At 44.3% G+C, this 15,362-nt stretch overlaps 1 protein-coding gene and 1 long non-coding RNA gene across 8 annotated transcripts in view; one reads left to right on the forward strand and one right to left on the reverse strand.

Moving 5' to 3' along the window:
* Nucleotides 1-4,436: 4,436 nt before the first annotated feature.
* On the reverse strand, nt 4,437-10,872 carry LOC115353114. Of its 3 annotated transcripts, none has more exons than XR_003927428.1 (4): nt 10,810-10,872; nt 5,627-5,764; nt 5,269-5,355; nt 4,437-4,615 (listed from the first exon to the last, which is right to left on the reverse strand). It is a non-coding gene; the product is annotated as an uncharacterized LOC115353114 (long non-coding RNA). The 3 variants fall into 3 exon arrangements; XR_003927427.1 differs by lacking the exon at nt 10,810-10,872 and adding an exon at nt 10,379-10,474; XR_003927429.1 differs by lacking the exons at nt 5,627-5,764; nt 10,810-10,872 and adding an exon at nt 10,099-10,294.
* The window catches only part of KCNG2 (potassium voltage-gated channel modifier subfamily G member 2), a 61,859-nt gene continuing 57,051 nt past the window's right edge, over nt 10,555-15,362 (forward strand). Inside the window, exons 1-2 of one of the 5 annotated variants that reach the window (XM_030042096.1) lie at nt 10,601-10,678; nt 13,560-13,603. The gene's annotated coding sequence lies outside the window, so the exon portion shown is untranslated. Of the gene's footprint in view, nt 10,679-10,936; nt 11,041-12,098; nt 12,170-13,559; nt 13,604-15,362 lie in introns of those variants that run through there. The other 4 variants (XM_030042097.1, XM_030042098.1, XM_030042093.1 and 1 more) reach the window with 4 other exon arrangements.

Below are 15,362 nucleotides of genomic sequence, written 5' to 3' on the forward strand. Positions count from 1 at the left end.
ACTGCGTTGAGGTTGTCACCCGAAGGCCAGCTACTGTAGCTACTTCCAGCCCTTTCAAGCAACAAGGTCTGAACCTCAGGTCTTTGTAGTAACTTCCCGAGCACCTCCACCTCCCCAGCAGCTCGAGGACTCTGCAGGCCATATGATGAGCAAAGAGCGTCTTTTTCTCTGTGCTGCATTGGGGTAGCTTTTTCTCATAGTAAGACTTAAATGCCTTGTTTTCTCAGTATTTCAGCTTCAAAGTTAGCCAGTACCAAGAGGTTAAAATGCAATTGTTTGCTATAAAAAAAAAAAAAAAAAGCCTGCATAAAAGGAAACTGCGAAGGAAAAAAGGAGATGGATCTAATCGATCTACAGCCTGCTTTGCTTACAGCTTAGAAGGCTCATGGAGAATAAGATAAGGGTGTCTGACTAGTACTGCCTTGAGAAAATAACAGAATTATTGTTCAGGTTTTTTTAAATGTTACTGTTAGATTAACACTTCTTGCAAAAATGCTAATGAAGAATGGATCCAGGGAGTGCTCACAGAAATTACAAATATTTGGAGGATGGACGAAGAAAGAAAAACACTGTCCTTGCCCCACTGTACTGACTACCCTAGCAACATAGAGAAAGTTTTTAGTACTTTAGATGGCTTTCTATTCTGCATTGGGACAAAACTATCTCAAAATCACCAGGGTCAGGACTGCTGCCCCAATGGAGCCTACAGCCCACCAGCTAGGCATTGATTCTCTCTAGGGCTTTGACCCGAGCTATCTAACCATCCAGTTTCATGCATAATGTGGGAGTGAAGCCTGATTAGACTTCCTAGTCAGCATCTTTGTAAACAAGGACATCCTTCTCTGGAATCTCCTATGGGTAAAGAACCTGGCATTAGAAGAAAATTTTTTAGAATAATGATTCTAGCTTCTGAAGCTACTCATGCTCAATTTTTATGTAGCTTTTGGCAATGTGCTGGGTGTTTAATCAATTTTAATTTCTGTTTGGGCTTTGAAAGGTGTTTTGCAATGTGTGCTGTAAGGAAGCCATAGTACCATTGAACTAAAAATAGTGAAATAGGATTTAATAGCAAATTACTCATAATAAAGATGAGTTTTAAGTGCCTGCTGATTCACTCAGAGAGCCATTAATTAAAAGGAAAAGTGCAAAGGTCATGGGTGACATTTAATCAGTCACCTTGCTTTTACTGAAGACGGATAGCTAGGAGAAGGAGAGATGTGCTGCTATAGGATGACCTTCTTCGGGCAAGCAAACTCCCTGTTTTCACACTGTAGCCAGAGCTGTCTTACCTGGAACTCATTTGAATGTTCCAGGCATGCTCTTGGGCTCTAAATGATCTGCCACTTCCTTATTAAAAATAAAAAAAAAAAAAACAAAAAAAACCTGGCAAGATCTTTGTGAACAGTTCAGTGAAGATGCCTTTTCAATGTGCACCATCTAACAAAAAGGTTTATGGGATGCATCCTTCTAAAACAAAAGGCTCAAAAAACTTTATGAAAAGGATTGTTGGGCTCTGTTTAAATTAGTAAAACCACACCTCCAAAGCATCTGAAAGAGGGCAATGGAAAATGAGTGAAATCTTCAGCCTGCAGTGATTCAGCTCAAGAAAGCCCCAGCACGAAGCATGGTTTGATCAGGCTGCTGTGAATGCTGTCAGTCAGGTTATAACTTGTATAAGTGAGTCAATTTTGCACTCCCCAGCAGTTTCGTCTCCGTCGTGACCATTATATGACAATAAGCATTTCACAAAGCAGCAGCCTCATCTTCTAGCTCAGGTTAACCACTGGGTGAGGAGGAACAGCCTGCCAGCTCCCACGCAGCCTAGCACCTACTTTTTCCCGAGCTACTTTCCTCTGAAACTGGCTGCACTTCATAAAACGAGCCGAAGGCACCCGAGGTGGCTGCTGCTCCTTAACAAACTGCCTCCCTCCCTCTCCTTGCTTGTCTGTCCTCTGCTCTGCAACCATTCCCCCACTGTGGAAGCGGAGAAGTTTCCTTCAGCACAACGAAGGAGAAGGAGCCAAAAGCAAACGGCTCTTCTGTGATGCAGCCCCCACCGGTGCCTCCAAGCAATCCTGAAAATCCTTTTTTTTTTTTTTTTTTTTTTTTTTGCCAAAAGTACCGCTGGAGACTCTGGGCATTCATTACGTGGTAATGCAATCACTTGACTTTCCTGACCATTTTTTGTTTGTTTGTTTTCAGCAGCTCTGTTGCTGTTAAGCAGTAAATGTGATAACCAGTGTACATATAGGACATCAGTCTTGTTCTCATCAAGACTAAACACTGTGAGAAAAGCCCCAGTTATGACACAAAATTGCTTAAATTATTCTGCAGGTACCATTGCTGAAATTTCTCATGTTCTTCACTGCAGTGGCTTAGTTCTGCTTCTTGCTATAGCTCAGCCACTGGCACTTGTGAAGAAAATAATTTAAACATCATTCAACTTAAAAACTGATGTAGCACACATCAGAGCTTCCTTTACACTCTTAGCAGCATCCTATTTTATTTTTAAAGACACACCGCTGATGTGAGCCATGCTGGAATTAATGGGGTAAGCGCATTCCCTCCCTCTCCTCCAAACCACCCTCCTCTGGATGTTGGCATTTGCACCGGCATCTGCAAATTCTAACTCTCCCTTTTTTTTAAAATCCGTAACTGACAGGGTTCACAGATGACACAATGTGCATCTTGCTACCCTAACCTTCCCTTTCCGGCAGCCATTCCCACCCCTCTCATGTGCTATTGTCATCTGTAGGAATAGGCTAGTATCCACATGAATAATTTACAAACAGCCCGCTGGTTGTTCAAAAGCCACCTGAATCCCAAAAGGTGACTGTGCCTTAGGTGAATATTTGAGGTTTGTGTACAGCTACTCGGGACCCACCTGTGACCATCTGTTTTCCTCTCAATCTTAATTGCTGTGTAAAGAGGAAAAGCACACTTGCGGAACCTCACAGTTTTCTCTAAGTTATTATTCTAACAATAATGTTGCAAGCTGCTGGAACAGTAGGTCTGTTGTTTTCTTATGAAAAAGATGCCACATACACCAGCAACATGACATGAATCACAACATAAGCAAATCATTTACCCGATTCTTTCCTGTTCGGTGGTAAGTGGATTCAAGGCCAGAAGATGAAACTCACAGCAATGTACATAGCTAACAAATGCAACACTTTTAAGTCAGGAATAGCACCTCCCTTCCCGAACCCTGAAATTTGTTTCAAAAGCTCTGCAGTAACTTCAGCTTGCACAAAGAAGCTGAAAATGTTATTTAGATTTAATACAGTGTCTTTAAAAAGACCCAGTCAAATTCATTAAGCCCACTGACCTCTTGCTTAGTGAATCCTGTGGGCTGAATGCTCATTACATATAGGAGTCCGACGTTTCCGATGCTATTTAATTTACTGTTTCTCATGGCAAACAGGCTGGGGGAAGAAAAGCTTCAGGGCCAGCTCTCAATGTGGTCTTTATAATGTGGTTTTCATACCAGAGTGCTGTGCATCTTCTGAACAAAGTCTCTCTTACTTCTGCATCAAGTGCTGTGACAGTCTGAATGGTGCCATAGGCATCAAGATGAAGAGTCCTTTTCTGCATCCTTTTTTTCCATAAAATGGAAAATACCAACCTCTCTGCTAACTCAGGGAGTCCCCCAGCCACCCTCTAGCAGGTCTCTAGGACACCGGTCACCCCAGACTCGCAGCGCACCCAGGCTGCCATCAGACTAGCCCTTCTGTGGAAGGCATGCTCTGCTTGGGTATGCCTACGCTAGCACTGCAGTTCAGATTAGGACCGTGCTTTTGAAAATAGTTTCTTGATTCTCCCCATTTACTGTGCTCAGGTTCACACTGCCTGACTCTGGGCAGTCCCTGGGAGCACGCTACAGCTACTCTGAAGGAAAAACTCCTCAAACACTCAGAGTGCAGATGTTGGGCCCTCAGCACCGTTTTTCTCCTAATGTAGACATAGCCATCATTCACTGTTTGCGTTCTGATCCATTTCGTACCCAAAATGCTGCAATGTGTGCAAAGCAAGCTGAATAAGACATAAATTCGACCTATCTATCTGGATGCACGTCTATAGAGGAAGTTACTGTGAAGTTAGTGAGCAGGACTGTAAACTTGCTGTACACTAACTCTTTCTGTGGACCACTCCTAGTGCCAGTTTACTCTTCCCTGAAAATGGGGTATTCTCCTTCAATGAAAATTTAAAAGCTACTTTACAGCACATTAAGTTTACCGTGCTCGTAAGCCTCCAGTCGACATGAACGCTGGATGATTAAATATTAATCTGAATCAACTTTCAGAGTTGTTTTGTTAAACTGATTTAAATTTCTGTGTATTGACATTCAGAATTAAAGGGGATGTACTTCATTTCTCCTCCAAAATGAACTACAATTTATTGTGAAAACCTTAGTTCTGAATAAGAGAGTCAACACAGGAACTTAGCTTGGTTTAATGATCCATTTTAAAAATCTGAAACTAGTCAATTTGGATTAATTTTTTTCTGAGAACTGTAGTGTAGATAAACCCCACAGAGACCATCCTGATATGATTCTTCTCTCATTGTCCTTGATTTTCAGTCAAGTGGCTTAGGAGAACCCTTCAGACCACAAAGCCTGTAATGCAGCAAATATAACACTTTTAGGTGCAATGTTGAATTTACACAACGAATCGTATTTAAGAAGCATTAACTCTTGAGGTTGAAACTTTGCCCAAAGCAGGACAGGATCAAGCTTAACACTGTTGGATTCTTTTTGCATTTGTTTGGCTGCCTGACCATGTCTTTATTCAGTAAATACGGTTTCGTCTCGGAGCCCTGGGTTCTTATGTTTGGTTTGCGAGACGAAACCTGATTTCCAAATTGCTTGCAGTTTATGTTCTGTATTTCTTCCCATTTATAGAATGTTTTCTGCCTTGGTATTTTGAGTGGGCAAATCCCAACACTAGCAAAATATCTTTTCAGCCTGAGCATGGCTGCTGGGATTTGTTATACCAACACGGAGGCGGACATATGTTGATTTTTACATCCAAGCCCTTTGTAGACAAGCAATTTCTGAACATGTGGTGTGGTCTACAATCAGGACAGTATTGCTGCCTGGGTGCGAGGTACGCTGCCAGCCACCTGGGTTTGGCAGCTTGGTCAGATCTCTACACAGGGACAGTTTAGAGTGTAAGTTGGCATCTGCTCTGGAAAAAAGTAGCTGAAATCTAACTACACGTGTTGTTCTCATAAGGTTCCTGTTTTGATAAATGCTGTTAATATGTATACCTGGGTCTCATTTTCAAATCGAAGAGCCAGGTAGCTAACAGTTTCTTGCTTGGCAGAGTTACTCTCCCCTCCACCACTCCTGTGACTCTGGAGATAAACACAACGAGAAGAAAATAAACACCTTTGTAAATAACAAGTTTAATGAGGTTTCTGTTTCAGGGTAATTTGCATATACTACCTTAAAATTGAGTTTAGTGTTAATTGGAAGGTGGCTTGTATGCTGTTTGTTACGACTGTGCTCTTGCAACTGGATACAAGAGATTATAGAGACCCAAATTCATTGCTGTGACTCTCAGCAAAGCTGCAGTAACATAGCCTGATGTCTAATAAAAGCGGAAAAACGAGAGCTGTAACTCACAGCAAGATTATTTCCACACAAAAAGGATATGGAGTGTTTATAAGCCATCACCACAGTAGCTCTATGATGTCTTCTGTGACTTTCTTAATTTCCTTTGTTTATTTAACTCTTGTGATTTTCCAACCTGGGTAATTTTCCCTGAAATAATTTGAAAAATTGGCTTTAATATAAAAAGTACATCCTGCTTCCAGCAGGTTATGTAATTTCTATATATAGTTTGCCGAAAACCCTAAACTCTCCTTCTTCTTATACAAAAGAACATAAATACAAAGAAAATGTTATATTTAGGTAATATATACACATGGCCACTGTTATAACAGATCATTAATATTTTGCACACGCACTGACCACTTTACTCACAAATAACTTGAGGGGAAAAACTACTGTATTTTCTCCACTGCTGTCATTGATACAATTATATTATCCTTCCCCACTGAATTGCTATCTGCAGTATAATTTCTTAGCTCTGAGAACTTTGTTCGCATCAGGTGCCCTGAATGGAATCGGCTGCAGTCACGTAAACAGAAGTTCAGCTTAATTATTTTCCCGTTTGAAAAAAATCACTCTTACCTGAAGCAAGCGATGCTTCATTTCCCTTTCTTGTTTTTCCCCCATCCTTTTCCCTCCCTACAGCTACAAAAATAATTATCTCCATGACAGGTACCAAAATTTTGCTATCTGCCTCTCTCTCCCTTCAAAAGCACACTCAGCAATACTTTGTGACAATCGATCAAAAATATTACAATAATAGTTTTCAACACAGTCTTCACAGACACATTCACTTACCCATCTCTGGGATTTCTGTCTGCTATGAGGGCTGAGGAGTGGGAGTCAGGCTTCCAGGGGCTTCCTTTTATCCCTGCCACCAATTCTGAAGAGCGAGTTCCTATACCCATCTCCACAGTCCGTCTACACACACCCCAGGTGCCCAAAATTCATGGTCACCATCCCCTTCTCTCCCTTTTTGTGATTCCTCTTTTTACACGGGAATAACACATAAACCTCAGCTTCTGCCTGATGCCACTGCTTCTAGGCACGTCCTCTGCAAAGGCTTCCAATTCACCACTCGGTCCCTTCCAGCCAGATGGAGATAACTTTTTATACCAGTGTGCAGCTAAAACAACTTGGCTGACTGGGACACCAGGGTGAAACTACAAAATTACAGCTTTAGGACAGGTTCTTACTGCCTACAGCCATGTCCTGTTTCTTCGGTCACCAGTGAAGTAATTTAACCACGGTGGCTCAGTTCCTCCATCTGTGAAACACATGTACTAACAAACACATACATAAACCCTAATCCCTAATACTACTTATCCCCAAAATGTCCCGAGAAGCTGAATATATTTGAAGAGTGCTTTTCGACCCTCACCTGAAACATCTTATTGACCTGTAAAATCCTTTCTGGATTAGATGATACAAGTCCTAAACCAAATTCATCATGGCAGTAGTAACAACTGAGGTGATAACATAATCCAAAGAAATTGACAAAAAAGCAATGCTAAGAGTCATCCTATTGTGAGTGCAGAGGAAAAGGTAACCCTTTCCTCTTCACAGCTCTGGGATAACAGTCCAGCTTTTCTCAGCTTTCAGATAAAAAACCCTTGAAGTATCGCACTTAAAGCTACTTTTTTGCTTTATGAAAGTAGCTCTCAGTGAGCAGTGCAAGCATATAAAGTGTGAGTGCTTTTAAGTTTATTATTGTTAAAAAAATTTAAACATATTTAAGAAATTTTAAACTAATTGGACAAGTTAAGCTGAGGTGCACCCTGGCTTCTGTGTTTGCCCTGTCACTGCCGTTGTAGTTGCCGTCTGTGGAACAGAAGCAGTGGCAACGCTAGTGGGATGGATCAGGAAGAAATGGGTAAACACACCCGCAAAGCGTTTAATCATACTTCCTCTGACATAATTGGGACTTCGGGTGGTGATTTCATTTGGAGCAGGACCAGGACCTGGTCCAACTAGAAACTGGAATTTTTAAACTGGAAGTGGCTGCACCCACACTCCCATGTAAAGAGAGCTCCTCGCAGAAAACCATATAAATGTCTTTTTAATTGCAGTAGGAAGGCTTGATTGTAAACCAAACTGAATTGCGTTTACTCCAGGCAAGCCTGGGAACAAGAGTAAGAAGGAACAGTAGCTATCCCACTCTTCCACAGGCATGGGCACAAAACAAAGCAGCCATCTTCCCTTTTGTGGCCCACTTTTGCCACTAGGGTCTTCAGAAGGATTGGAAAGGAGCCTGTAGCCTCACTGCTGCAGCTTTGGGTGCTGCGCGAGGCGGGGAATGGCACACATGAGATGGCCTACGAGGGACATCAGCACAAAGCAGCACAAAGCAGCACAACAGCAACATCACTGTGTGAAGAAGGCTGGAGCCAGCGACCCAGCTTTCAACATCAGCTCTGCCGTGACTGTACAAATATGATCCTGTCAACTGCTCCATGCAACCTTTTCTCTCCCTGTTCGAAAATGCGGAGTTGGATTATTTTTGAGGGTAAGTGGCATGGATCCCATAAATGGCATTCTGCTATTGATCTTCACTGACACTCTATCATCAGAATTATTGCATCTAGTAAAGAAACTGCAACTTAGTGGGATTTGGGGGGAAAAATATTGGTTAATACTTTGGACAGATTCAAAAGTGGAATTACACCTGTGCAGTCACGCCCACTATTCACTTCTGCGGACATCCAACTAACCACACACAGCAGGGCTTGATCCAGTGCAAGCCAAAAGGTAATCGCTGAAGATAATGGTGCCACCTCAGTTTGTGAACGGAATTGGGCTCCTAATGTCCACAGCCTCGTCAAATCACTGGTTAGGAATTACAGAGTAAAAAAAGAAATAATAAAAGTATATCTCGGTGTATTTTAACACAGAGCATTTTGAAGAAGTGCAAGCTGTACGCAGGTGAAGCTAAATGGATAAATACACAGAACAGGCACCGAAAAGTAAATGCATGAAGATCTCGTGCCAGTGGAAATACGTCCCAGGGTATGTGTGCTGACAAGCAGCAAACAAATCAAAAGATCTTGCTGTATGAGAAAGGCAAGTGGTTTCACATAGTTCTTCAGTATTGGTAAAAACAAGGTCAGATATTACGATGCCTGTCTCATTTCCACAGAATTCAGTGGGAGAGCTGAAGGGAGTGATTCATGGAGAGCATGGAAGAAGCAGTGCCAAGCTGGAGCCGAGAAGGACATAAGCAAGATTGAATGGGTGGTCCTGTTTGTTTGTTCTCTCATAATGCAAGAATCACAGAATATTAAGTGAAATTAGAGGACAATATATTTAAATTGACAATTACTTCTCCAACATTACCTTGAAAATCAAATAGTTCAAGAGCAATGAAGTGTTTCCTTGAAACTTGATAGATTTTGTAGTAAATGTAAGCAACAATCAGTAAAAGCATGAAATGCTTATGTACGTACAAAGAGAACCTCCTTAATATCTACAGATAGCATCAGTAAAACTACGGGCAGCTTTCTCTGAGACGTGCAGAGTTGGCTCCTTGCAGAAACAAGGGGCTGCCTGGGATTGGCAGTTTTTATCAAGTTTGACCTGACATATTCTTGCAGCTGATCCACTACCTGAGAAAAGACACTAATTAATACATACATAATCTTTGCTTCAGTCTTGAGAGGCAAAAATCATGACAGATGCCAGAACTAGCCAGAAGTTTCCCCGGGGGGGTGGGGGTTGGATATAAAAAAAAAAAAAAAATTTGAATGAATGCCAGAATACACAGTACATAAATTAGAAGATGTAAAGACTGACAAAAACCTGGAGCCAGACACTAGCCACGGAGACATTTTGAAGAAACTGGCAAGAGATAAAGGAGGCACCTCAGGAAATTTATTTCAATCTTCGCAAATAAGTTGCGACTTGGTGTAGCGCCGGGGGAGGGGAGGAGGGGCGGAGGAAAAATAACCCCAGCAAGACATCCTCGTCATCAAAACCATGAAAGTGACAACTCTGATGTTTCCTCCGCACGGTGCAGCAGCATCCTGCGGGGGCCCACCTGCGGGCAGACCCCCCCCCACACGCTAGCATCGGGCGCCTTGACATCTTCCCCAGCGCCAGCTCGCAGACCTCGGGCAGGGAAACGGCAGCGCCTCGGCGAACCTCGCTCCCCGCCTTGCCCACCGAGAGGGTCCTGGCAGCCCCCGCTCCGCGGGCAGACGCAAACCCCACGGGCGCTGGCGAGGGGGATCCGTGCAAAAACCCCCATCCCACGAAGGGAACGGGGCCCTGCGTGACTGGGGCGGTTGGGCGCCGCTTCCCCGCTCGGGCTCCCCCGAGCCGACCGGCCCCACCGGAGTTAGGCACAAACTGGGCAAAAACAGCTCTCCCCAGCCGCGGGGAGCGTTTCGCACCCACCCCGGGCTCCATTTCGCACCCAGCCCGGCTCCATTTCGGACCCACCCCGGGCTCCATTTCGGACCCAGCCCGGGCTCCCTGACAGGACTTACCTGCCGGAGTCAGGCTGGGACTAGCTGCGCTGAAGCCTACGAGGGGATTTGGAAGGAGTAAACTCACCCCAAACCAGCAACGCGACTGGGACAAGCCCACCGACCGGGAGAGCGCCTTCACTTTTTTGGAAGTGCGTTAAATTAAGGCTGGGGCTTAGTTCTTTTTTTTTTTTTTTTTTTGGGGGGGGGGGGGGGGGGCAACTCACATCAGCTGCTCACGGGCGGGAGCTACGAGCCCCGGGACGGTTAAATATAATAACAACGGTATTAACGCCGTTACCTCCTCGTCGGGGTACGCCTCGCTGCTCCCCCCACCTCCCCTCCGCCCCAGCCCGGCGGCTTAACGGCGGGGCGGGAGCCGCCTCCCGGCGGTACCGGCAGGGCCGCCCCCAGCTGCGTGCCCCCGGCGGCAGGCGGCGCTCCGCGGCCGGCACTGGGTGTTTCGGCGGCGGCGGTGGAGGGGCAGCGCCGATCCGAAGCGAGCTGCGGGTGGAGTTGGGGAGGCGGCTAGTCCGCGATGGAGCGGGGAGCAGCCGGCGCCTTCCCTCACCCCGGCGGGGAGCAGGAGGCAGCGCCTGAGGTGAGGGGAGCGGGGGGGCGGGAGGGTCGGCCGGTGAGGTGAGGGACGGCGGCGCCTCTACCCGTGCCGCCCGCCCGGCCCTGACTGGAGGCAACTTTCCCGCCCGCAGCCGGCATCGGCCGCGAACTTACCGGCTCCCCGCCCCGAGCCGTGCGCCGGGCGAGGGGAGCAGCCACAGCCGGGGCGAAGCGCGGCCGCCCCGCCCCGTCCCTCCCCGTCCCTCCCGCCGGGCCGCGGCGGGACCCCCCCGCTCCCCTCCGCCGCCCCGGCCCGGGCCCCGACGGCGCTGCCCGGTGGCCGCTGCCGAACCGCCGGGCCGCCCCTGCCCGGGCACGCCGTCCTCCGCCGGCGGCAGCCGAAAGGTAACGGGTCCGGTGGCTGGGGGTCGGCGGCGCTGGGGGCTGCGGAGGGGACGCAGCGCTTCGGCTGGTGCCTGAACTGCCCGCCAGTGCTTTTTTGTTGTTGTTGTTTGCTGGCTTGCTTGGGGGTTTTTTTGGGGGGTGGCGTTTCGTTTTAGTTACAGAAACAGGGTGTCTTGGAGCTGTCGCTGAAATGACGGTGGTGTGCCCTGGCGTGGAACTGCACAGGAGCCCCAAATCCTGCAGTTTTTGCTGAGGCAGAGCTCCCGCCGGGTTCCCGGGTCTTTCTCGAGGTTTACGCAAAATTAAGTCTTTAGTCAGGTTGCAACATCTGCTAAATAACATGTATAGCTAACGTGATTATGAATTTCAGTTTGGATCCTAAGCAAAATTTGCTCTGAATATGCATGTCAGTCATAGTTAATGTTTGCTAAATGCGTTACTAAAAATTTGAGTGCATGTTCTCAGTAAGATCAGACCGTAAATTGTGAAGGAATATCCACGGTCTGTCTGATTCAGAACCACACCGTACGGTTTTAATATACCGGCTTCAGCACTGGCCCTGAAAAAAAGGGATTAAGATTTGTCCCGAGGAAGAAGGTTCTTGCCCGTAAGACCCTTGGCAACCCTGATGAATTCTAGCGGAGTCTTTCTGAAGAGGCGAGCTCTCCTTTTTTGTGCGGTGCTTGTGCTGGAGTTACTTTTGCAAGAAGAACTTCTTACTGCATCTTTCTCCCCAGGGGAAGGTTGGCTGAGTCCATAAAAGTGGCAAACCTCCACCTGAGGGCATGTTTGTAGCTCAGCCAGCAGCACCAAACTTATTTCAGAAGGAAAGGTCTCTTTTGAGTCTGCTTCTCCCCCCCACGGCTGTTTCTGTGGTTCTGAAATGACTTGAGGATGACCTTCAGAGAAGGAAGTCAGCTTTGCTGGGAGGATTTCAAACCTCTCTTATTTGCTCTTCTTAAGGCTTCCCTAAAACAAACAAGCAGAGCATTTGGAAGGAAACCTATGATTGAATATTCAGCACTTCCTTTCCCTTGGGTAAAAGCTGATAGATGTTCTCACTTGTTTTGGAAAGGTTTCTAGCCAAGCACGAAAGATCAGATTTGACACTGCTAAAGTAAAAGATGAGGTAAGGAAAAGGAGGGGAGTCCTTTTTTATACATCATGCCTTATGTGGGGAAAGGGGGTTAAAAACTAGGAAAATTGTGTCAGTTTTTTTTCCACGACGCTTTTATTTTGCTGGGTTAATCAGTGTATCAGTTTCTGTGAAGACTCAAGACTTTTGACTTTTAAAAAATACTAGCAATATCACCAGATATTTTCAGGCAGTACGTATCTGAGGCACTACTGCACTCGCTAGGAGATTAACAGCACTTGGCTTTGCGCCTCTGGTCTTGTGCCTGATAATACATCGTGGGAGCATTGCATTAACTGTCAATAAATGTCTGTCATCTCTTTGGGCTTAATTACGGAATGGTTTTAGAACAGCACACAAAGGAAAGTTTCAGCCCAGCTTTTAAATGTGATACAGCCCTTTGTATGAATAACTCTTGTGGTGCCTGGATCTATCAGCAGTGTCCCCATTAATAAAGTCCTGCTTTGTTTATGTGGCATTGAAGCCCTAAAATGTATGAGTTCATTTTTTTATTTCCCTTTAGCAGCTCTGTGTTGATAAAACAGACAAGAGAAGAGTTGCATTTCTTTGCTGAACAGGATACTTAGGCAGGATTGTGATGGTCTTCAGATGTTTCTCATCTTTCCCTGTTCTTTGTCGTTGTTGTGTTTGATTCTGGGAGAAATGCTTTTAAGTGCCTGACTACGATTTCAAGACAATCTAAGAAATTGCTCCCAGGTAATTGGATTGTGCCTCGCACTGAACCCAGTCCTGTCTGCAGTCAGAGAGGATCAGTAATGAAGCCAGTGTTGGATGGATTTTTATACGCTCTGGAAACCCTCATACTTCTGTTTGGAGAAGCTAGAGCCAGGAAAGCTGTTGGGAACTGACAATGCTGTAGCTAACCTATGCTAATATTGTGCACGGGTACTCTTGGTACAGGGTAAGAGTACCCAGGTGGTGAATTATTCCAGAGTATTGTCTTCTGAAAGCTCGGCAGAGCTTTTAGCTTGTGAACTTGCATCTAGACAGCTATTTGATTGCTTGTTTTGAGCAACTGGGGGAAAGACTGAACTGGGTGTGATCACTGTGTCCTCAGATTGTTTGCAAGGCAGAAAGAAAGGCAGCATTTTAAGACTGAACAGATGACAAAAATAAATGTTCAGTTTGAATGGTATTAAGGGAAGAAACAGAAAACTAGAGATAGTGAAAACTCTTAAACATTTTCTAAAGGTCTAAGTGATTGAGGAGCCTTTCTCCTATTTTAAAGATGACATAGGCAGTCAAGGCCCAGAGTCTTAAAGTTGTGATACAGATGGGTGGGTCTCAGTAGGGGGTTCAAAAACTTTGTCAATTGTATGTAAATGATAAGGATTGAGATTGGTTCTTTACCAATTTTTTGTAGCTCTACTAAAGAAAAAATGAAGAAGCCCTATCAGCTCTGGCCAGGTACCTCTTTAAATATTCGGTGTGGTTTGCATTGCATCGAGTAGCTTATTTGCTTAATTAAGACATCAGTTTTGAGTTATGTGACTTGCATGTTTCCGTACTCGGATTAATGTCTTCATCAGATTGATTATGACATCTTTTATAATCAATGGACCTTAATGCTTTGTTTGCATCAGGCATTTTTAAGTACTTATTAATTAAACCTGACAACTTCAAGTTACTTTCTACTGCTTTCCTGGTGTATTCTTATTCTGCATCACAGCTGAATCTATGTCCCATTTCAGGGGGTGGTTTAGCCATATGGAAAGTCAGATTCTGTTGCTTCTGTTCCTCTTGTGTAGTGTCTTGCCTGTGGAAGACCTTTTCCTTGCTCCTCGCTTTTTTCGTTTTCAGTGGGACTAAGATACCAAGGCAAATCAAGATTCTGTGCAGTGTGGTTAAATGGCGAGCAGAATGATTAAAAAAAAAAAAAATTTTTTTTTTTTTTTGAAGACTGATTCTGGTCATATTGGCTGATGGAAGACAAGTGGCTTTCCCCTGACTTCCAGCAGAATGGGCAGATGTTCCCCATGTTGCTCAAGATGAGAGAGGGGCCAGAGTCCCTCTGCTTTCTTAATATTGTCCTTCTGCCCTTACCAACTCAAAAATCATCTGTGATGTCTTACTAAAAGCTGATGTTCTTTAGGATGAGTGCTTCACATTTTAAAACTTTCAGTGCTTCCACTAACCTCAGGTGCATGTATTCCACTGAAGAGCAATTTCTGGAGCGTTATTCTTCTTATTAAATATTTAAAATCTCTTTATGTTTTTGCACCCTGGAAAAAGATGAGAAGCATACAGTCTTCCAGCTTCTTAACGTGAACTGGCATCTCTGATAATCATTCAGGTTATACCAACAAATTTGCTGTTTCACAGCCATTTGATGATAAAATCTAAAACTTTAAAGCAAATCAGAGGTTTGTGGTATTTTTTCCAAGTGACAGAAAACTAAAGGAAGAGTTTAAATTACTGTAATTGAATCAAGTCACTTTAATGTGTTCCTACTCCTGAGTAGAAAAGGTCCCAAATGATCTCTTTCTCATTGTCTTTCAGGATTCTAAATAACAACATTAAAAATAAGGATAATTATTAAGACTGTGATGCCAGCTATTGGTAAAAATAAACGTAAAGCCACTATGTTTACAGGGTATCTACACAAATAATGGTTCTCCATGCTCTGTGCTACTTGGTTAGCTAGTGTTTTTCATTTTCTGAGCTCTCTTGGTAGCATTCGTGAAGTTTGTTGAAAACAAGGGATCCGACTAAAACATGTTAAATTGGAGTTCTGCACAACTGGCAGGAGGTAAATCAATATTAGACAAATGGGAAAGAACATGAGCATTTAAAAGGAAAAATGTTGTACTCAAGATTCTAGGAATATTAAAGCAACTGAGACAAAACAAAAATAAAGCATCAAAAATGTATCCTTTCAGTGTTGTTTCAAAAAGTGAAGAATTACATACAGTGGTGATTATGGAGATTATTCTCATCTTCATTTTCAGAGCTTTGTGTTTCTTGAAGAAACAAATAATGTTTAGACTGAGATGGTACCCACAAGAAGCACTTTGTAAATATTAGTGGTGTAGGGGTTTTTTGACAACTGAGTTAGAACCATTTGTCTTAGCCTTCTATAAATGGCTCCGTTAGCAGAATAAATAGGTTGATATCAGCTGGGCAGGGAATAATGGGTAAGATCCAGCATTGTGTGTGTGCAGGGTTG

This window comes from Aquila chrysaetos, chromosome 18 (assembly GCF_900496995.4).
Source record: "Aquila chrysaetos chrysaetos chromosome 18, bAquChr1.4, whole genome shotgun sequence".
Lineage (NCBI taxonomy): Eukaryota > Metazoa > Chordata > Aves > Accipitriformes > Accipitridae > Aquila > Aquila chrysaetos.